Below are 22,240 nucleotides of genomic sequence, written 5' to 3'. Positions count from 1 at the left end.
AGGTGAGGGACTGGAGCAGAATTAATGGATGGATGAGGGGACAGACAGATATGTAGCTAGGGTTATAGAGTTGACAAGGGAGCTGGCAACAAGCAGATGTGGGGACTGAGGAGTGCATAATTAATTGATGGGTTAAGGAACAGGCAGCTGTGGGGAGAACACAGATTTAATTAAATAGAATTTGGGGCTGGGGAAGAAGCTGGAAACTCTTCACCCTCAGGTAGCTGTGAGAGCACTAGCCGCTGGGAGCAGACTCGCTTGCCTGTATACATTTGGGAGAGCTAGCAAAACTAATTATCAAGCACACCCTGGGTGGGCAGGGGGAGTCCAAAAATTAAAACTCACACCAGAAAAAACAAACTATAATTATTTTTAAAAGCCTAATTTTGGGACCAATCATGTTTTGTTGTGGTCTGAATCATGATTTTTGAGATTGACAATACAGCTGTTTGGAGGGCACAGTAAGAGCTGGAAGTCTAAATGGTGTCATTTTCACCTTCTTACTGGGTGTGCACTTGCCTTTTAAGGAAGACTAGAAGTCAAGTACCGCCAACCTCAATTTAATCTCTAAATAAAGATAATACATCTACAGGGACTGATGGGAGTGTGTCTCATGTAACAGCAGGATTACAAAAGAGCTGCCTGAACCTCAAACATATTAGAGATCAGAAAACAGTTAAGGTTCTCTACAAGAGAAATGGGGAAACAACCTTAAAAAGGTTGTCAATAATGGCTTCTGAAGAAGCCTAGGTATAGAAAACAGGGGAAGCAACTGAAGGAAAAAGCTTGGAGCAATTAAAGTAATGCTGTGGGCTTTAGGCCTAATGGTTGCACCTGTCCTTAATTAAGGGCCTAAGTCCAGTGTTTCCAGAGAGGGAGGCAGAAAATCTTCTGCATCAAGAATTAGAAAGGCTTGACTATGGGAAGGCTGTGTAATATTGAACTGTTTACTAAAAGAGCTGTTTAACTTTAGGTAAGCTAAATGACTATTGAAGTCTTTCATCAATGAGGTTCAAGACTGTAAGCCTGGAGAATGTGAAGAAATGGTTTAGGCTGTGGATGGTAAGTGAGTGCACCAGCCCTGTAGCCCAGGGAGAGTCAAGGAAGCAACTGTTTAGCCTTGGGAGGGTAAATCATGATTACTGTTGAACAAATCTGCTTCAAGGGGGCTGAAGGACTATTGAGCCTGAGGAGATCTAAAGAATTACTTTGTAGCTTGGATGTTTTTTTATTTGCCCAGTAGAGGGGAAAATTTATGCTTTGGTTGGATGATCTAACCATATGGTACAAAAAGAGAAACTGAGGCAAACTGCAACAAGGAAATCGCCTTGAGTTTAAAAAACTGAGGAGGAACTTGTGGGAAACTAAAGAGTAATGCTAGAAAGGTAAGACACTTCTTTACACCCCTGGCATAATTGTGGCACAATTATTTGTACTCACAAAACAGACCCTACAAAATTGGAGGCTTTCTTGGACAATCTGGCCCATTACATCTTTGTTTAAAGGCTCAGGGATGCCTACAGAAAAAACATTGCTGAGTAAGTTACCAAGTAGTTATGCTTCCAGTTGTTAGTCCCTAGAGGTGCTATGCTATGGTTTCTAGATTATTTCTCAATCTCATGCAACAATAGAGTAACCTAGACTAGATGTGAAGGAGACCTGCATTATGTTCTTCAGAGGTAATCAGAAGAAATAGAAGTTTAAATACAGGTGTGCTGGAAAATAGTGTTCTAGTTAATATTTGTGTCCAAAGCATGGACTCTATAAAATAATGTTGCTATCATACATTATTCTTAAATTTATTGCCAGTACAACTGATGTAATTACAGAACAAACTTTCTGGGAAGTTTTTAAAAACATCATTTTTGTTGTTTTTTTGTTCCACTCTGAGGTGAGAGGTCATCCATTTAATGCGGAAAAAATGGGCCTAACTTTCAATGGAAAAAATACTGTTTATCCATCAGCCTGTTATTTACCAAGGAAATATTTGCCATTATAGAAGATCACAGGGCAGAACTGTACATATACTGTTGCTTTCACTGTCTGTGAAAGATCAAAGTATTGTGTGTTGTTTTTTTTTTAATTTATTTCTCAGTTTGGACTGACACCATTGTGGTATAGTATTGGGAAACATATTTCTCTTGTTTTCTGTAACATACAACTTGACTAGACTTCTCCTTGTATTATTTGGTGAACCACCTTTTATTCAATATTTTCTTGTAGTTCCTTGGTTTCCTTGGTCCAATTTTTCCACTAGGATTGAGAAGTGTGACAAGTGTGCTGTACAATTTTCCAGTATCTGATTTGTGCTAAAGTAACACTGGCAATATATTCTGTTTAGGGGTTGAGTTTAGTTTCTTTTTAGGTAAGCTTATTTTGAAGCACTTTAAATATAACTTGGATATATAATAGCCTCTGAAAATGCAAATAAATCAGAAGCATCACTGTTCTAATCCTCTTGCTCCTAGAAATTGTAGCTCCCCTGTTTTCATTTAGAGACTGAAAACAGCCCCTTATTGCCACCATGAAAATATAAAAAGATGTGTTCCAAAGTACTGAAACTGTTATCCCTTCTTTCATTCCTCGCTGCTAGGGCATTGTAGTGCATAGCTCAAGCATTACTAGCTTATGCATTTATTTTTCCTGGAAACTATTGCTATCCTTGATAGCAATAGCTTATCTTTCCAAATCAAAGACCGTAGGTTGTATTTAAAAACCTAGACACTTATGAAAGATAGCTGGCACCACCTAGCTGCAATGCTCTTAAGATAAAAGTATTCTGATCTCATAGCCCAAAGTGTATTCTGGGACACAGTACAGGAACGCAGTTTAAATATAACAATGTTGGCACATGAGCAATCCTCTGAAAGTACTAATGGGCTATATTGCATTAATTTCAGTTCTGTGTTGGTGGCTTTTTAAATTTGTTAGACTTAAGATAGAAACATGGAAAAACTACCAGCTGGATGTTTTGCCTCAAGGCAAAGCAATACCTCATTTCAGTATAAATATCATTTCCTTCATAAGCCATTGTTCATGCCTGCATGCCACAAATACTCCATAATCCCAATTTTTCTTGATTACACTCATGGTTCCTGCTTATACCAACATATTTTGAGGGAAATCTCCTAAATCTTCTGAAAAGCTAGGGTAGCATAGTGTTCTTGAATTTCAGATAAATATTTAGACGCTTTACAGTTTTGTGTCTAAATATGACTCTGAAATGTAAACTTCATAGTAATGCTTTTGAACTGCTTAATCAGTTGCCATTGATTTGTGTTGCAATAAATTTTAAATATTTTGTTTGAATAATCAATATTAATATACCAATGTATTATGTGTAAAAACCTTTCCCCATCATACCTATGAGATGGGGTGCAATAAAAGCTTTTATCTGATTATTTTGACTATTAAATACAGACTGTTTTTCTTTGGTCAACTAAATTGAGTCATGTTCCTAGTTCCTTTCTGACTCCATACACAAGATAGGCATGCACTGGTGATAACAGCATTAGTGAAAGAATGCAAGGTTATAATGCTTGTTTTATTAGGATGAAAAATTTGTATTAGGGTGAATAGAAGGTCAGGCGCAGAAACCTTGCAATATCACATGAGTAAAAATGAATCAGCGCAACTTGGCCAAAACCTTACACATTCTCTGGGGCTGCTGTGGAGTCAGAAACTTGATGATGCTTTGTGAAATTAAAAGTAGAAATGGAAGTATACTTATTAATGTTTGGCACATGTGAATATGCCTTCGAGAGCACCTAACCCATGCACACAAATACCCAATGGGCATATACAAATAGTTGATTTAGTAGGGCCTAAACTTTGAAAGTTAGGCCACACACTAACTTTAAGTACCAGGGGCCTGATATTTAAATTACCAACATCTCTCACTGAAAATCAAGTGGTGAAGTTGAGTGTGTGGGTGGGGCAGGGAGAAGCATACATAAAGATCAAAATCCTCAATATTTTTACAGCAGGTGAAATTGATATTAGGCTGGATGGTCTATTATCGTATGTATTATGTGACTGCACCCTTTGTTCCCTGTTCTTCTGGAATGATAGACAAAGGGGGGCCATATTTTCAGTTGGTGTAAATCCATGTAGCACCACTGAAGTCAGTGTAGCTAAATCAGATGATGATCTGGCCCATGTGTAAACAGCTTTCAGTGGAAAACTCCCATGCTGCTTCCTCCATCTAGCTCAGCTTAAACAGATTTCCATTTTGCCTTGTCTGATCTTTGCTTTTCTTTCATTTTTTGTCCTGACCTGAGTGTCTTACAAGAAAGTGTATCCTCGGTCCTTCAATAATCTGTCTTTTGCATGGTTGGCTTCATGTTTTCTTGGCTCAGATTTGTTTGTACTTCCTCTTTCTGACAACTTTAGGTCCTTCCTATCTCTTCTTGTAAATCAAGTCATGCTGTTTTTCAGCTGAACTAATACTGCACCAAGGTTTGCCATTGATATGAGTGTACAGCTCCTATTGCGTTTAAGGGCAAATGCTGTAATGCTTTTGAGGGCATAATGTGCTATTCAAGGATGCTCTCCTTTCCTGCCTTGGCTTCTGGCTCACATAAGACTACACAGAGTAAGAAAGTTATCATGCCCATACTCTTGTGTTGGGTCCTCTTTTATGGCAGACCTCCAAGAAATATGATTTGAAGGATATTTTCCTTGTCTTGTCTTTTGGCCTTTGCTCTGTATGATATGCATATTTCTACAGAGTCATATTATAGATATCTTTTTCTTCTGCATTGTCCCTCAAAAGTCAATTATAGCCATCCTCTTCAATTGGCTTAACTTGCTCTGAATTAAAACATTGTTTATAACCGATACCCCTTGCATAGGTTATATAGCTAATCATCATTTGCAGTTAGTTCATTTGTCACAAAGCTAGCCTCCCTTTCTCCTCCTCAGTCATGGTTGAAAACTTGATTGTTATCTCACAGATCATCACTTTGCATTTTATATACCATTAATGGAAAAGCTCCTATTAACTTCTATATACAGATGGATAAATACTGAGAGATAATTTTGAATCTCAAACACTCACAGTTGGCAGCTCATAAATGAGCTACAGACCAAGAATATCATTCTGAAAAAATGTCCCCACGCGGCTCCCTCCCCAGCCACCGCCTGGCAGAGGCTCCACGGCACAGGCCCGCTGCAGCACAGCCGCTCTGAGGGACTGTCCAGTTTGGCCTATGTACATGGCAGAGGGGCGTTGCTGGCACATGATGGCTTGCGTAGCACTGGTGGACGTGCAGCTCAGGATTAAACAAAAACTGTGAATGGCTAGCCAACTACAAAAGCAGTTTCTCCTCCTTTGGTGTTCACACCTCAACTGCTAGTACTATCCTCCCTGATTAAACTAACTTCGTTATCTCCAGACTGATTCTGGCCTGCATATTTATACCTGTCTCTGGAAATTTCTATTACATGCGTCTGACGAAGTGGGTATTCACCCACGAAAGCTCATGCTCCAATATATCTGTTAGTCTATAAGGTGCCACAGGACTCTTTGTTGCTTCATTCTGGGAAAAAAAAATCAGTAATGAATACATCTGAGGTTTTTTTTTGTCCCCCCCCCCTCAGAGAAATGGCTAACATGAAGAAGCAAATTTTACTGAGCTGTCCAAGCTTATTTAAATGAGCAGGAGTAGGCTCCTGTCTAGAAATACCATGAAAAAAAGAAAATGATCATAGTATTTCTAGTCCTTCCTGATGTAAATGAGATCTACAATAGTTTAATTTACTGATTTTTTTTTTTTTAAATCATTGCTACTGATATTTTGGTATTGACACTTTTGGTCAAAACCACAGATAAAGAAACAATCACTTTTTAAAGTTTACGACACTCTCCCTAACCTTAGAAAAGATTTGATTTGTGTGTTTGAGATTCATATTGGTTCCATTCTAGTTGGAAAACTTCATCTGTCATTGGAGTCTAATTACAAAGGCCTTTATGGAACAAAAATAAATATAGACTGAAAATAGAAATTTTCAACAGCAATTTTTCATTCAAAAGGGCTTTCATTAACACAGTTGGAGCTTATATGAGAAATAGTCCTCAGAACTGGGAAATGTAGGATAAATTGTAGTATATTTATAAACTTCAAACTACACATTTAAGCACTAATTACCAGCAGCTAACAATTGGTTGACTCCTTAATGACCCAAAGAAAAGAACTGATTTTTTTCTTGTGTTGATAAATCTGTCATTTACTAGTGGTTAGCAACTAATTTTCGGACATTCTGAATGCAGGACATATTCCATTAAGTTCATAAATTCATTAAGATTCCTGTGCACCAGATGGCATGGTACTGGAATGTTTGAAGCACTCAGTAATTAAAGCTGTTAAACAAGTAATAGCCTAACTGTACATTTGACAGTTTTGTTATATATTAAAGTTTAGAGTGCTGCAAAATGCTGGTAAAATAGCACATCCAAGTCTGAACATCTTGGATTTAGAGACATTCAGATGGATTTGATCATGACTGTGACAAATGTATATAGTGCATGAATGCAATGGTTTTTTTCCCCTTATTTTGAAGGGCAGAGGCCGTAACTCCATTTCCGATATCTATTAAAGCACCAGCAGGAAGATTTATTAAGTATGCTAGAATTGATATTTTGTACTCAGTTGGTAACATCACAGAAATGTTCCTTTATAGGCAAAGTATTGAAAACTTGCTCTCGTTTCCTTCTGAAGTTCAGTCTCTGGTAGAATTAGAGGTGCAAATACTTTCAGCTTCACAGCAGTAAGAAGCCGCAAACCATCATCCCCAGGACTCGAGCCTATCATCAAAAGGAGAACATCTACTAGGCTAAGGGAGCAGTTGTGCAGTTAGAGCCCAAACTTGCACCAAAAGGAAATACTGTCATTGACTTCAGCGTGTTGGATTGGGCCTTTAGGTCACAATCCTGTTACTATGGAAATGAAGGGAAATGATGTCGTTCAAATCAGTGGAAGCAGTCCTCAGTAGGAACTATAGCTGGAATTGTATAGGTACATCTTTCCCCAAAGTTTCTGGAGAGTATAGCACTCCCTTCTTAGCCATGCCAGCTCAGCTGGATAGTACATGTGGATCAGAAGCAATTGTGGCCATAGTCCCATCCCCTTCCCACCTTTCTTTGCTGTTTTTCAGTCAGCCAGCAGGGGCAGTAGTGTTAGCCCAGGAGTAAAAGGATGATTGTGCCTAGCCTCTTCTAGTTGTGATGCAAAGGAGCTTCCTCATATTCTCTCACTACAGTGAGTGATTGAGTACAATCTGACCTTAGCCTTACAGCTGGCCCATTAGCTGACTTTTTATTTATTTATTTTTTGTCTTAACACTTGCTAATGTGAAACCCTTCAGTACATTATCCCTGATTTTAGCAGCTAATTTAAACATGTTTCTGTTTTGCTTTATGGAGAAGGACACTTGCTGAATTAAGGCCATGGTTACTGCAAAGTAATCTTAAATCCCTAGTACCAAAGCCAGGTTGACTTTGACATAATAAGGTATAGAACTCATTTTGTTTAGTAAAGGGAAGCTTATAGTTCTTGATTTCTCTCCCACACACAAACACAATGAACTGCAAGATTAGTATTTTTTTTCTAATAGTGTTCAAAATGAGCTAGGTGCTACACAAATAGGATAGTACAGTATGTATCCCAGAGATCTTGTACTCTAAAAATGAAGTGCACCCATTTACATCAAGTTTGAGTTTTGTCCTTTTAGCTTTGTTTTTTTTTGTTTCTGTCTGGAAGTTTTCTTAAACAGTCCCTCACACCTAATGATGACTGGAGACAATAAACAAATTCACAAAACCACCTCCCTTGCCTCAATAACTTTTTTTTCTGAATTTAGCTATTAAATTACAACTTTAGATTCTCTCACTGCTTAATGGATGAAAATAACAAAGACCTGGACTTACTATGCCACAATGCCAATCATAAATAACATCAGCAATATTAGCCCTTTAGACTACAGTTTGGCAAGTCAGTTAATTGACTGCCTATTGTTTGTCCACAGTCAAATATTTTCTAATATTCCTGCACAAATATTCTGATGTAGCCAGCAGCCTAATTTTTTTGACTGAATCATGGTGCCATTCCCTCTTTTTTTATTTTTTTTTAGAACTTTATTTCATTGTCACATTTTTCTTAGTTAAAATAACTGGTGTAGTTTTTTGTTTTTTATTTTGTAATTTGACATAAGTATCTAAGGCTAAGCCTATTGGAGACCATTAAAAAAAAGACTTTTTGTTACTGTTACTATTCTATTAAAAAAATTATTGGTCAGACCTACCTTAGACCCTTTGTCCTGACAGATGTGGGCTCAAGAAATTCAGTCACTTAATTTTCCCAGATCACTGGGGGTTTTTAATCATTGAAATTAATTTAAGCCAAGGAAAACTGATCTGTCTAATGCTGAAGCATAAAACTCACATGTATTAATATATATTTGTATGACTGAACTTCTTAGCCATAGTAAAAATAAAAAGGCATAATACAGGAAACGTATGTAATGAAAATGTATTGGGTTCAGGGGCTTAGTTTAGCATTTGGACAGCAGCCAGAACATTTAATATAGGAACAAAGTTCAGATAAAATTCCTTTTGGATAATTGCATTCAGGGAATGGGGAAGGGGAAACCCCACAACTTAAGTTTTGTCTCTTCATTTTTCATTTAGAATGTATTTCAATGGAAACTTTCCACCGAACTCTACTTCTGAATAATATTTTGTATTGACAATGGATAATAGCTCAAAATGTATTTTATTATAATACACAATTTAAATTTGTTTTTTAATTAATTAATGCCTTACTGTTTGCATGAATTTAGTCATTCCAAATACATGCAGAACTCTTGGGGAATGTGTTCTGAAAACACATGTAACATAGTTCTAATAATATTTACGCGACAAGTTACTGTTTGCTCTCTTCTATTTTAATCTAGAGTTAATATGGAAATCATACTTGTCTTTTAAACTGTGTTCAGGTGTGTGTGTTTATATGTATTTTCTTTTTATGCGCGACAGTAACTCCAAGGAGATGCAGCAAACAAAAAATAGGAAATTATCGTTATCAGAAGGTATTCTGATACTATTCACAGTGGTATTTCTCCTACCGTGTGACAGATTAGGTACTTTCATCTCTGTGTGTTCTTAGTAGGAAACAGGAAAAAGGGGCTAGAGAATAAGACTGAGAATATATTATTGCCCTTATATAAATCCATGGTACGCCCACATCTCGAATACTGTGTACAGATGTGGTCTCCTCACCTCAAAAAAGATATACTGGCACTAGAAAAGGTTCAGAAAAGGGCAACTAAAATGATTAGGGGTTTGGAGAGGGTCCCATATGAGGAAAGATTAAAGAGGCTAGGTCTCTTCAGCTTGGAAAAGAGGATGCTAAGGGGGGATATGATAGAGGTATATAAAATCATGAGTGATGTGGAGAAAGTGGATAAGGAAAAGTTATTTACTTATTCCCATAATACAAGAACTAGGGGTCACCAAATGAAATTAATAGGCAGCAGGTTTAAAACAAATAAAAGGAAGTTCTTCTTCACGCAGCGCACAGTCAACTTGTGGAACTCCTTACCTGAGGAGGTTGTGAAGGCTAGGACTATAACAGCGTTTAAAAGAGAACTGGATAAATTCATGGTGGTTAAGTCCATAAATGGCTATTAGCCAGGATGGGTAAGGAATGATGTCCCTAGCCTCTGTTTGTCAGAGGATGGAGCTGGATGGCAGGAGAGAGATCACTTGATCATTGCCTGTTAGGTTCACTCTCTCTGGGGCACCTGGCATTGGCCACTGTCAGTAGAGAGATATTGGGCTAGATGGATCTTTGGTCTGACCCGGTACGGCCGTTCTTATGAAATTATGGGAAAACATACTTTGGCCCAAATTGTCTCCCAACTTTAGATCTCCTGACCTGATAGGATCCTCCACAGTCCACACATGGAACAGAAGCTGGGTCACGTTTGTTGCATCACCTCCCACATCTAACCTTGGACTACTGCAGATCCTGGGATATACCAGGCTTGGTGACAGATCCCACAGGTTTTTTCACAGTGGAGGGGGAACAGTCAACATAGATGATAGGCCACAGACAAGGTTCAGAGGCTCCATATGGATAGACTTAAAGTTCAGATTTGCTTTATGTATGAAACAATCCCATGCTTGCTATTTTCCATTCTCTTCATGTTGAGTCCTTCCTCTTCTCAGCCTAACCAGATCTTTCTCCTTGCACATATTCTCGTCATCCTCTGGTCACCACCACTTTCTTTCTGGTTCACGAGGGGCTTGGGTTCTGTCCCATCTTTTTCATCAATCCTAAACAGCTTAAATTTTCTATTTCCCCACATAAGTCCGTTTTTCTTTTAGGATATTCATCAGGGTACCATGTGGCACTATTGTTGCTGTACTTTGATTCTCCACTGTCTTCAATTCTTCTAGCGCTACCTAGGATAGCAATTATTACACCCCAGAATGTGCTAAGCCTCTGTAATGGGGCTTAACTCCCATCACCTGCCAGGCTAGTGAACCCATTAGTCATGCTTTGAACCTGGAAAGGTGAATAGCTAATTAGGTCCTGGCAAGAGGGTGTGGAGCTAAACCATGATAAGTACACTGAAGGAACTCGAGGAAGAGACTGTGGAAGAGACAGGTCTCTCTGGCTGGGAGATGCCCAGGGTTATGGTACACAGACACAGATCTTGGGAGACAGTCCTTGTTTACAGACAGCAACCTGAAGCAAATACTCCCCAGCAACCATAGAACAAAAACACTAACCCAGGAACCTATCCTTGCAACAAAGCCCAATGCCAACTCTGTCCACATATCTATTCAAGTGACACCATCATAGGACCTAATCACATCAGCCACGCCATCAGGGGCTTATTCACCTGCACATCTACCAATGTGATATGCCATGATATGTGCCAGCAATGCCCCTCTGCCATGTACATTGGCCAAACCGGAAAGTCTCTATGCAAAAGAATAAATGGACACAAATCTGACATCAGGAATCCTAACATTCAAAAACCAGTAGGAGAACACTTCAACCTCTCTGGTCACTCAGTAACAGACTTAAAGGTGGCAATTTTAGTCTCTAAGGTGCCACAAGTACTCCTGTTCTTTTTACTGATAATGAATCAGGCAGCATAGATTCATTCATGAGATAGGGTTTGTAAGTAGAGAAGACTTTGGTATCCCAGGAGGGCAGAAGAAACATTGTTTCATTTGAATTTCTTTCAGACCCTGATAGGGGGTCTGAATTTACGTGACTTGGCCAAAGAGCTGAGCTATAGAAGACCTGGAGCCAGAGGCAGGTGGCCTGCAGAGGGTGTTGGAGCCAAAGATACTAGCAATGTCCCACATTGATGCCAGGGGGTGCCCCAAGGATGAGTGAGCCCTGCCATAGCACTTTATGGAAAGGATTGTACTTTTACCTGTCTGAACAATAGAAAGCCTAAATTCAACATAACATGATACAAATAGGTAGAAGTATGTGATGTATTGATTTGCACTAACTTTTTGTATATGAGCATCTAAATGGCAGAAGTGAATGTTTAGGGGGTTTGCATTTTGATAAAATATAACACTGTTTCTGAAAAGGAAAATCACGTTTCAATAATCTACTAGAATTCTTTGAATGTGTCAGCAAAGTAGTAGATAAAGAAAACTCCAACAGGCCTTTCACAGCCCTGAAGCTATTATAGAAAATAGATAGTGATAGGCAAAATACTGGCATGGATCAAAAGCTGGTTAAGAGACTGAAAAGCAAAGACAAGGAATAAAAGGTCAACTTTTTTATTGTAGCAGCTGATTAACAGTAAGGTGCCTCCAGGGTCCATATTAAGTCCTGTGTTTAATCTTAAATGAGAGATTGAGATCGTTTTAAGTTTTCCTCTGAAAAGAAAAACAAAAGGGGTCTATATAAAACAAGGAATGTTCTAAGGTAAGGAGAATGGAAGCTTCTGTTCCCTCTTGAAACACAAGAACAAAGGGACACTCAATGAAATTGAAAGATGTTAGATTCAAAATTGGCAGCAGGAAATACTTTCTCCCTCCACATGAATTATACAGTATAATTCACTGCCACAGGATGTTAAAGCCAAGAATTTAACCAGATTAAAAAGTTTGGAACTGAATATGGATAACAGGAATGTCCACAGTTTGAGTAGTTAATACTAAAGAAGTCTAGAAACAATATAAAATCTCATTCTTCATGGTTTAAAACAATCTCTACTAGGGATTAGGATGAAAACTTCCGGGGGAGGGGTGGGGAGCAGATTATCCCACGTCTGTCTACTGTAAGGTTTCTTGCACCATCTTCTCATCAATGAGACTTGTAAACAATGGTCAGTTTGGCATAGATTACAATATTTATTAAGACTATATAAATGGTTCTTATAGGAGGCCAGTTGGGTTTTAAAGTGCCAGAGGTGGTTATACTTCTGTGAATCAATCCAAGATTTAAAAAGAGAGAGATTTGAGATTTGAATTCTGTATCTGTTTTTTTGTGTTTGTTTGTTTTTGTTTTAGTCCAATCTTCATATTTTTTTAAAAAAAAAGGTACATTTATATTCAGTTTATGAGTCATAAAGTTCACCTGCAAGGCCGCTAGTTTGACTGAACTCCCCTAACACACTTGGTAACTTAATGACTACAACTCTCAGGTTTTCATTAAGAGCAGGAGGGCATGAAGCATAATCAACAGAGTAGCACATCAAACAAGAATCTTGTACTGTCAGAAAGAAGAAGGTGAAACCTAGAGAATTTTCATGGTACAAAAAGTGGGTGTGTGTGACATTAAGCCAGAAAAGGTTTAGCAATTAGCAGGCTAAATTACCTAAATTGAACATTTTAAAGACGTATTTTAAAAGTATGTAAATGGCAATTAGGGCCCCGTCCCTATAAATAGCTAACAAAGCCAGGTTAGATAGATTACAGCTTTGAAATGTAAACTTGTATTGTTAGAGAATTAGAAGATGATTGTATTTGTCTGAGTTTTGTTAACATCTAACAAGATATAGGTAATGTAACCAGATTAGCTTGTAATGTAGATGCTAAACTTTGGTTCCTGTCTGTTACTGTATTCTATTGATTCAGAGATCAAAAGGGATGACCTATGGTGTAATGAGAACAAGGAGTACTTGTGGCACCTTAGAGGCTAACAAATTTATTTGGGCATAAGCTTTCATGGACTAAAACCCACTTCATCGGATGCACGCAGTGGAAAATACAGTTGGGTGGGCCAGTATAAAATAGTCTTACAGTAGGTGACAGACTCAGAATGTTAACCCTAGTCCTTAAATTCAAAAGGTCACTTTTCTCCCCTGTGCCCTCGCAAATGGAAGCACAGTATCTGAGAGATGGCATTTTCAAGTGATAAAATAGCAAGCGATGTCAGTCTCTCATTGTCCATTACCTTATCTCTGCCTGGATAACCAATGAGAGGAGTTGAGTTTGTCTTCAAGGAAACTCATAAAGTGATGGTATCTTCAAATCCGTTGTCTCTGTAGGCCACAATGAAATCAAGGCAGCTTCTCAACATAGTAGTAGTGTGCAGTGTCCATTGACTGAGTTTGTAATGCCTTGCTTACAATGCTTACTTGGAACAGGATACCACGCCAAACCACAACTGAGACCAGAAATTTGAAGTCAGTGATCTGGTTTTCCAGACTTTGCACCTCATGTTAGATTCTGGACACTGCTTTACTCGACTGCACCAGTTCCATCATGGGGTCATAAATCTCAATCAGTTGGTACCTCACTAGTCTTATGCTGTAAATGCAGCTCTCCTCATGAGTATCACTTAGCAGCTTCACAGTCAGATTTGTAACATTTTGTGTGAGGATATTCCACCTGATGATGCTGAAAGGAGGACATATATCCTTTGCAGTACTCCGAGGAGAGATTCTGAATCTAAAGAAGATGATGCTCCATTTGACACAACCAGGCAGAGGGAATGGCAGTGACAAGGCATGAAAAAAGCTCTTGGATTCATTGCCTTGTCCCTTGCCTGGACTCCACTATTTCTTCCCTTTCTGTTAGCGCCATTGTCATAGCCTTGGCCACAGCAGTCTTGAAGTGGTGGTTATTCTCATTCAAAACTTTCATAAATAGTTCGGTTGGGTGTTTTCTAGTAGTCATCCACAGACCAGAAATGAAGTGTTCCTTTACTTGGACACAGTCATCCTCCTCACCAAAACTTATTGTAAATGGCGACATCTTTTCACTGTGACTAATGTTGGGAGAGAAGTCCATTATTACGGCGTAGTACTTTGCTTTGCTGAGCCACAACAATATGTTGTTAAGCACCTTCCTTGTCATTAGGTCAATCAATTCATTTTGAATTGTTTTGCTGAAGTAATGGTCCATAGCTTCTTTTGAACTATTTGACATAGGTGCTCACACATGACAAAGTAATATTTCCCAAGGAACTCTAGCAAACCGAGAAATTACTATTATGTTCAGTGAACAACTTAACTGACGAACCCCAGAAAGCCAAATTATTCTTTGTAAGAAAGAGAGTGATTTGAGATCAGATGCTCAAGCACGTTCCTGCTAAACCCAGGGTTGTGAGTTCAATCCTTGAGGAGGCCACTTACGGATCTGGGGCAAAAATTGGTCCTGCTAGTGAAGGCAGGGGGCTGGACTTGATGACCTTTCAAGGTCCCTTCCAGTTCTAGGAGATTGGTATATCTCCAATTATTACCTTTATTACCTTTTATTACGTTTCTACAATAAGTATGTGCTGATTTTCTGCATCTAAGCATTTATTCAGCTTGAGTCTGGACTCAACTTCTATCCATTTGGAGTAGGCTGTAAAATGGCCCGGTGACTTTTCATGTGGCTTCAGAGCATCAGCTAAGTTATGCCAGTAACTGTACCTGGAAAGTACAAGCAACAATTTGGCATTCTTGTCAAAAAATTTGCAAGACTTTGTCAGTTGATTTCAAGTAAATTAGCCAATGTCCATTCAGTTTCTCACCATTCTTGAGCACTCTTTGCTGTGTGATTTTTTTTTTTGAGATGTCACTTTTGCTCATTTTCTGGAAACATCATATCCTCGATTTTTGCCCAGCCCATTCAAAATTGTACAATCAATAATGGCAGAGTTTAGGATTGCCAACCGTAAAGCAGGATCTGATGCATCGATTTGTGGTGTGCAGTTTTTTCTCACTGATGTTTCTGTCATCATGCAAGGCTGATTATGCTTTATCGTTTCTCTCAATTTCCTGTCAACCAGATTTTTTTTCCCGTTACTTTCCTTTTCACATGAGCCACATTCTTCATTATCATCACTCTCCCTTATGCCGCCAAGAAAATTGGATGATTCTCCATCACTTTCCTCACACTTCTATTCCTTATCTTCCAGTAAACTTGCTAATTCATTAATAGGACTTCTATCATTTTATGCTTCACTCCTCAATTTCTTCTGCACTGGGATGATCATTACTGCCTAAAGCCCCTTGCTGCAAACTAGTTTGCAATTGACCTTTTTGCTTCCTATACTGATCTCCTGAAGGCTTCTTTGATAGCATCTTTTATTTTCTACGGGGGTGGTAGTGAGGGAAACAGACAGTATTAGTGAGAGCAAAAGTCTATATTCTGCAGTCTTAGAAAGTTATCAAACATTACGTGTTAAACATGGCAAAAGTAGTAACAGTATTTCTTTAATATGGTGTAGATATCTCTCCTTTATTAGTCACTACTTACACTCTTCAAGTCTTAACACAAGTACACTTTCTCAATTGTACAATAAAACAAGATTCACAATATCACAGCTGGGCTCTCACTTCACTTTGTTCTTATGACTGACTGACTGACATCCTGCACTTTATATACCCGCACAGGCATGGTTGACAACATTCTAGGAGTCCAAGGAAAATGTAATTCTCAAAGTCTGGCAAGGTCCATGAGATTCTACAAAGGTCCAGAACATCAAGTTAGGGAAAAATGAATCCATGTACGGAATACATGAAACATTTTACATCAAACATTCTATTTTCCCTTTTGTCACAAACAACAAAAACACCATCCCAAACCTAGCATCTCAGGTGGTCGTTTACCCCTAAATCCAGCCCTTAGGACAGTGGTGGGCAACCTGAGGCCCGCGGGTCGCATGTGGCCCATCAAGGTAATCTGATTGCGGACTGCGAGACATTTTGCTTATGTTGATCATCCTCAGGCACGGCCCCCCTCAGGTCCCAGTGGCCACAGTTCGCCGTTCCCAGCCAATGGGAGCTGCGGAAGGCAGCAGCCAGAACATCCCTGCATCCTGCCACTTCCTGCAACTCCCATTGGCTGGGAATGGCAAACTGCGGCCACTGGGAGCTGCGGAGGGCCATGCTTGCAGATGCTCAACGTAAGCAAATTGTCTTGCAGCCTGCAATCAGATTAACCTGATGGGCCGCAGGTTGCCACCACTGCCTTAGGATGCCAGAACCATCTTGTCCTTTCCAATTTGCTAAAAGAGAAGAGGGTCCCAGCTGGATCCCATCAGGATGAGATGGGAGATTTTGGGGGAGAGGGATGCCCATGTTGACCGAAACAAGAGCTAAAATTTAACAATGGCCGGGAGTCTCGGTCTCAGGTTCACCTCCCTTCCTGTATCTGTGTGTGCGTTTGTGTGTTTTCCCAGATATGACTCAGACAGGAGAAAGATATAACAAGATTTATTAATGGAGTGGCAAGGTCTCCCCAGGTAACAAGGTGAGATAGATAATAGAACAAGGCAGGCTGTATCAATAGGGATCTATAAATGAGGATTAAAATGACAATGACACTACCATCTCTGGCAGCTTGATTTGATGGTGTCTTCTCTTCAGGATGGATGCAGCATGACAGGATGGCCGGATTCCTCAGATGGAGACAGGACCTCCAGGCAGAACCAGATTAATGTCTTATCAGATAAGATGGAAGTATTCAGGTAATTAAATCCCTCCCTCTACCTTTACCTGCATCATCGTGAGTGGGCCAAGTGATCACTATAGGAGATGGATCAGGTGAGTGTAGGTAAGTATATTCCCTGCTTAAGATGACCCTTGTGGGGTGAATAGCCTACCCTATTAACCCTCAGCCACTTGCTCTGTCTCAAACAGACAGCAACAAGACTCTGCCACTGAGGCAGGCAGCTCTGATCTAATCTGAGCACTACCTTATATAGACATAGGTTTGCTAGGCAAATTAGCTGATAGTTGCTGTCAATCTTTTCCTGCCTAAACATAAAAAGGCACCAAACTCAGAGTGAGGATGGGACAAGAAGGGCTTACAAAAATGGATGCCTAGTTGTCCTTTAGAGGATTCAAGATGTCCTCAAGATTTTTTACCTCTACGCCCAGTACAAAAAAGATTTGAAAACCACAGACCTAGAAGATATTACTTTAGCACTAAAACTAGAAGAAAAAATATAGTGTCTGTTCCAGTGTGTTGTGTCGTGTCTCTTGCAGCTGGGTATGGTCACCCTTGAATTGTACATTGGTAGGAAGGTGGGGGAATTGGAAACATACGTATAGGTATATCTGACTGCTTAGTTGGACATACAAATTGTCACTTACAGTACATATACTATGCCATAAAAGACCTGTACATGGCAGTGGTCGGCCCAGGTCAGCTGACTTGGGTTCACAGGGCTTGGGCTGGAGCCCAGGCTCTGGCACCTTTCCCTCTCAGGTGGTCCCAGAGCTTGGGCTCCAGCCTGGTTTCCAACATCTACATAAGTTTTACAGCCCTGCATCTTGATCTCAGTGAGCCTGGGTTAGCTGACCTGGGCCAGGTGCAGCCATGTCACAGACCTTTTATTGCAGTGTAGACATACCATTGACTACATGTGTGCTAAAAGTGGTAGTGTAGCTGTGTTTGGTCCCAGAATATTAGAGACAAGGTGGGTGAGGTAATATCTTTCATTGGAGCACCTTCTGTTTGGTGAAAGAGAGAAGCTCAGAAGATGGTCCTATAAAAGGTATTACCTCACCACCTCGTTTTTAAGTTTATTTAAGCCTTTGTCACATAAGCATAACTTTCTTTTCAGTATTAACAAAAAGTGAAATCCTTAAAAAGGATAGGGAGTTCTCCTAGTAAGACTCACATTTTTAAAGAAAGCACAAATAAAAATGTAGGCTAATGGATTTCTATCAACATATTTTATTAGTAAGGGATGGATGTGTGACAACCACCAGTAAAAAAACAGCTATCATAACTCTAGTAAGAAAATCCAGATCTGAGAGACGTTTTGAGGGTTTTTTTCTATCTAATCTAAGGATGAGAGCTTTTGAATTCTAACAGTGATAGCCACGGCTGTCTTCTGGCCCAAATTAACAATTGTGTTTCCCTTTCATCTGATAATTCATTAAACTGGGTTGAGAAAATGACTTGTCTGGTGGTAGATTTTCCCTTTTCTGTTCCACATGCATAAAGATGAGCCTAATTCTGACCTAAATTACACTAGTGTAAAGCAAGAATGACTCCATTCTATTTGAGAACATGCTCTGATCTAACTGATTTTATTTCTTTGTTCTGCAAGGCTATCATGTGTTCTATGACAAAAAGTTTTGTAGTGAGCTCAAATATTTGAATTATTTTATATAGAGATCCTTTGTGGTCCGTTCCTGTGTTTTCAACTTATTCTACAGAAGATAATTTTAATATCACATGTGTAAACATTGTGTAAAATTAAGTATCTTCTTTAAAATACAAAATTACGAAACAATCCCCTCTTTCTTTGATTGAAATAAGCCAGCCCTTCATGCAAAAAGATGGCAACTTTTTTTTCTCCCCATAACTACTGGGCAATAGTTATCAGTCTGAGATTGTGGCAGTTACTCTGGAGAATAAGTAGCTGAAGATAACATTGAATGCACCAGCACTTGTCAGTTCCACTCTGCAGGAATGGAGACTCCTGACCATAGCAGCCATACTGTGGTCCAATGGGATTCTGTTACGGGGGAGTCGTCTTTTTTCCAAAAAGGGTCTGCATCCCCTGTGCACCAGTGACCGCAACTCTGGGGCTTCCTGAGAACAAGAGTTTGTCTGCGGGAGATGAAACAATGGAGGTGCAAGTCAGTGGTTCCATTTAACTTATTGTGGGGAGTTCTGAATAAATATCAAAGCCATTGTTAACAAAGTGTGTGTCTATGGAGAAAAAAGAATCCATCGGCTATTATATTAAACATGAATATCACTCTAAACTGGATTGCAGGCTTTAAAGCCCAACCCTGCATATAGGACAATGCAAAACTGCACCATCCCTGAGTTTAACCAGAGATTATACTTTCTGTGTAATCTCATCAAGTGCTGCCTCTTGCATATGTGGTCTGCTCCATCTGATTGCAGGGAAGAATCTGCTCCATTCTGTGTGCTGGCCCTGTTGTGAAAACGAGTGGGAAAAGGGATGCATAGCCTTGGTTCCTCAGTAGAGAATAACATGGGATCCAAACATGCTCAAAACAAATCCATTTGGAACTGAAATAGCTGTTTGTGATTGCCATATCCTGTTCTAGAGTCTAGACCCCAGAACCTCTTCTACACCTGGAGAGCACAAAGTGAAGCTAAAAATGGGGTGAAAAGGTGGCCTTTGCAGTCCTCTTTTGTGGGGTGGCTGTGTTCCAGTCCTGACATACATTAGAGCAACTTGAAGGCTGCTCTAAATTACACTATTTTATATAGTACTAGTTTTTAGCAGCCTAACGGGACAAATGATAGGAAGGCATGAACATAGGACTTCTGAGGGGATATAGCTGGAGCAGTCAGAAGTAAAGAGAAGGGAAAACTGATGAGGACTTCTGCCACTGGAGGCACAATCCTCTGCTGTCTGGCTATGATGGTTTTACAGCTACTCTCACTTCCTTACGTTTTGAATTGATTGTTTTTTCAGGCTTGTGCACAGCTCAAACAGAATAACTTTTTCTCATGGAACAGATTCTCACTTAAGAGAATAATCCCATTAGGTTAAATGACGAACAACTTGAAATGTTGATGTTTGGAATTGTTGTGGTTCTCTCTTTCCTCCCTGACTTATCATAGCCTAAGTTTTCATTTCTTTTCTATTCTTCTTTTCATCACTTATGCTCTTCAGAACAAAGTCAAGTTTGTGATGTGCCTCGTTATCTGTGTTACCATGGTGCCATTATTTTTTGTCTATTCCAGTGACCTCACTCTTTCCAGTTTGGTCTTGAATGGGAAAGGCTTTGGAAGTGCTGCAGTGTGATGACTAATGACTATTTAAATAGCTCAGCCTTAATTTTGTCTGACAATATTTCCTAAGGGGACTACATGAAGAATAACAGTGATTTTGAAGCTTTTTCTCCTCCTACCTTCATGGTACTGGAAGAATTTAAATAAAGCCTCTCTAGCTTTTTCCTATATGAGCCATAGTGGAGATCAAAGATGAGCAGACTTTTTTACAGCTGCAAACAGTTTCCTAGAAGCTTGCTAAGCTTGTAGTCTGTTGTCTGCAAACTCCCACAGCTCTCCTGTTTGTTTGGTTTTTTTACCTTTTATTATTTTTGGTAAATTTAATAACTACAGAGAAAATCAAATTAATTGGAATTATTTCCCACAAAATTAGCTAAGTTTACAGAATGCAATTAAGTATAATATACACATCAGCCCTTCTACTGCTGTAGAATGCTAATTTTAGGTAGAAGTATTGCCATCACTAATTATGTGGACTTTAACTGTTAGAAATTACAAATAAAAATAAAATGCATAAACAAAGTTATATTAAAAAATGCAATTGACGCCACAAAACAGAGTTAATTAGCTTTAGAAAAAATTGTTTAAACTTTAAAGCAGTTACAGTGGAATCTTGCCACAAGCTGGTTTGAGTTTGATGCAAAAATGATTTTACTAATCAGAAATCCTAGCTTATTACAGTTCTCATTTTCTGCAGGACATATAGTGAATTGTAGGAACCTGACGTTTAAAAGATTCACCCTGCAGAGTAAGTGGAATTTTAAGACTCCAGTATTAAGTTTATGTATCTTTAAAATATCATTAGTTTGTCATGGTTTCCCCCCCCCCCGCCCCCCGCTTCCCCCAAACAGGGCATTGGATTGGGAGCCAGGAAACCTTGGTTCTATTCCCTGCTCTGCCACTCACCTGCTGTGACACCTTGAACTAGTCACTTTGCCTCTCTCCTAGAGTTGGTTGGTAAAATTACAAGAAAACAGGCTTACATTTTTGACAAAATCTAATCATTTTATGGAGACATTTCAACTTCAACAAAGTTCCAGAGGAAACCAGGCAGGGTTCCAATGCCTACCAGGCAAATTTCAAACCTGGCTGGTTACCTGTCAGCTCACTGGTTCGGATCCGCGCCAGGCAGACTGCATCACAGTTGGAGATTTTAGGGTCCTACCTAGAGTGAAACCAAGATTAAGATATTTCTCTGCATAGCTCTTCCTCTGTAGCTCCTACTCTGTTTTATCTAGTTAGCTTGTGAATCCTTTAGCATAAGGATTCTACTACCATGGGGCTCCAATATCTGCATGGGGCTACCATAGTATTACTTATGCTAATAGTAATAATAATAAGAAGAATCTTATGGTCAAATCCTGCAAGCCTTTATTTATTCAAGCTGTTAGTCATGCAAGTAGTCATACTGAAGTCAATGCAACTACTGTACTGTAAGAAGTAGGGGTATTCAGAATCAGGTCATATTTTGTCAAGCTTTCTAGATGCAAATCTATAAAATCAAACTCTTTTTTTGGTCAAAAAGCTTGAGTCTCTTGATTTGACACTGTCTGAACAATGTGCAATGTCAAATCTAAGAGTGACTCTGTACTGACAAGCGTTTTAATGAAAAACATACTAATGCCCCCTACAATCCTACAGTTTTGTCTTTTGAGCTTCTGCTTACTGCAGACTTTCTACTGTGTGATAAATATTTGAGATGTGTTTATACTTAGTTTGATTTCAAGACCTTGAACAGCTTATTAATGAATGGTGGGACTGTGATCCCAGAGGTGACTGGAACCAGAAGCTTATATGCATCATATGACTTTAGCTTATATGCATTATAGGCAGAGATGCCAGCTCTGCCTTGTAGTTAATGTTGTTTAACACTTTTTTTATTTTAAAACCCTCTTTTCTGTTACTTACAACTTTGCCAAACTCTAACTGTTCAATCTGAAATGTTCCATCTTGGGCATCTGCTTCATGTTGAACTATTTTGGAAAGGCTCTGTAAAAATAGTTCCACCATTTCTGCAAAGGATGTGAGGTAAAA

General features: G+C 39.2%; 1 long non-coding RNA gene across 1 annotated transcript; it reads left to right on the top strand.

Annotated features, from left to right (window-relative positions):
* The first annotated feature begins 899 nt into the window (after nt 1–899).
* LOC123365209 lies at nt 900–20,944 on the top strand. The gene is made up of 3 exons (XR_006577477.1): nt 900–1,062; nt 16,843–16,943; nt 20,904–20,944. It is a non-coding gene; the product is annotated as an uncharacterized LOC123365209 (long non-coding RNA).
* The last annotated feature ends 1,296 nt before the right edge of the window (nt 20,945–22,240 follow it).

This window comes from Mauremys mutica, chromosome 2, assembly GCF_020497125.1.
Source record: "Mauremys mutica isolate MM-2020 ecotype Southern chromosome 2, ASM2049712v1, whole genome shotgun sequence".
Lineage (NCBI taxonomy): Eukaryota > Metazoa > Chordata > Testudines > Geoemydidae > Mauremys > Mauremys mutica.
The sequence above is the reverse complement of the archived record's forward strand: the minus strand, read 5'-3'. Positions and strand labels throughout refer to the sequence as shown.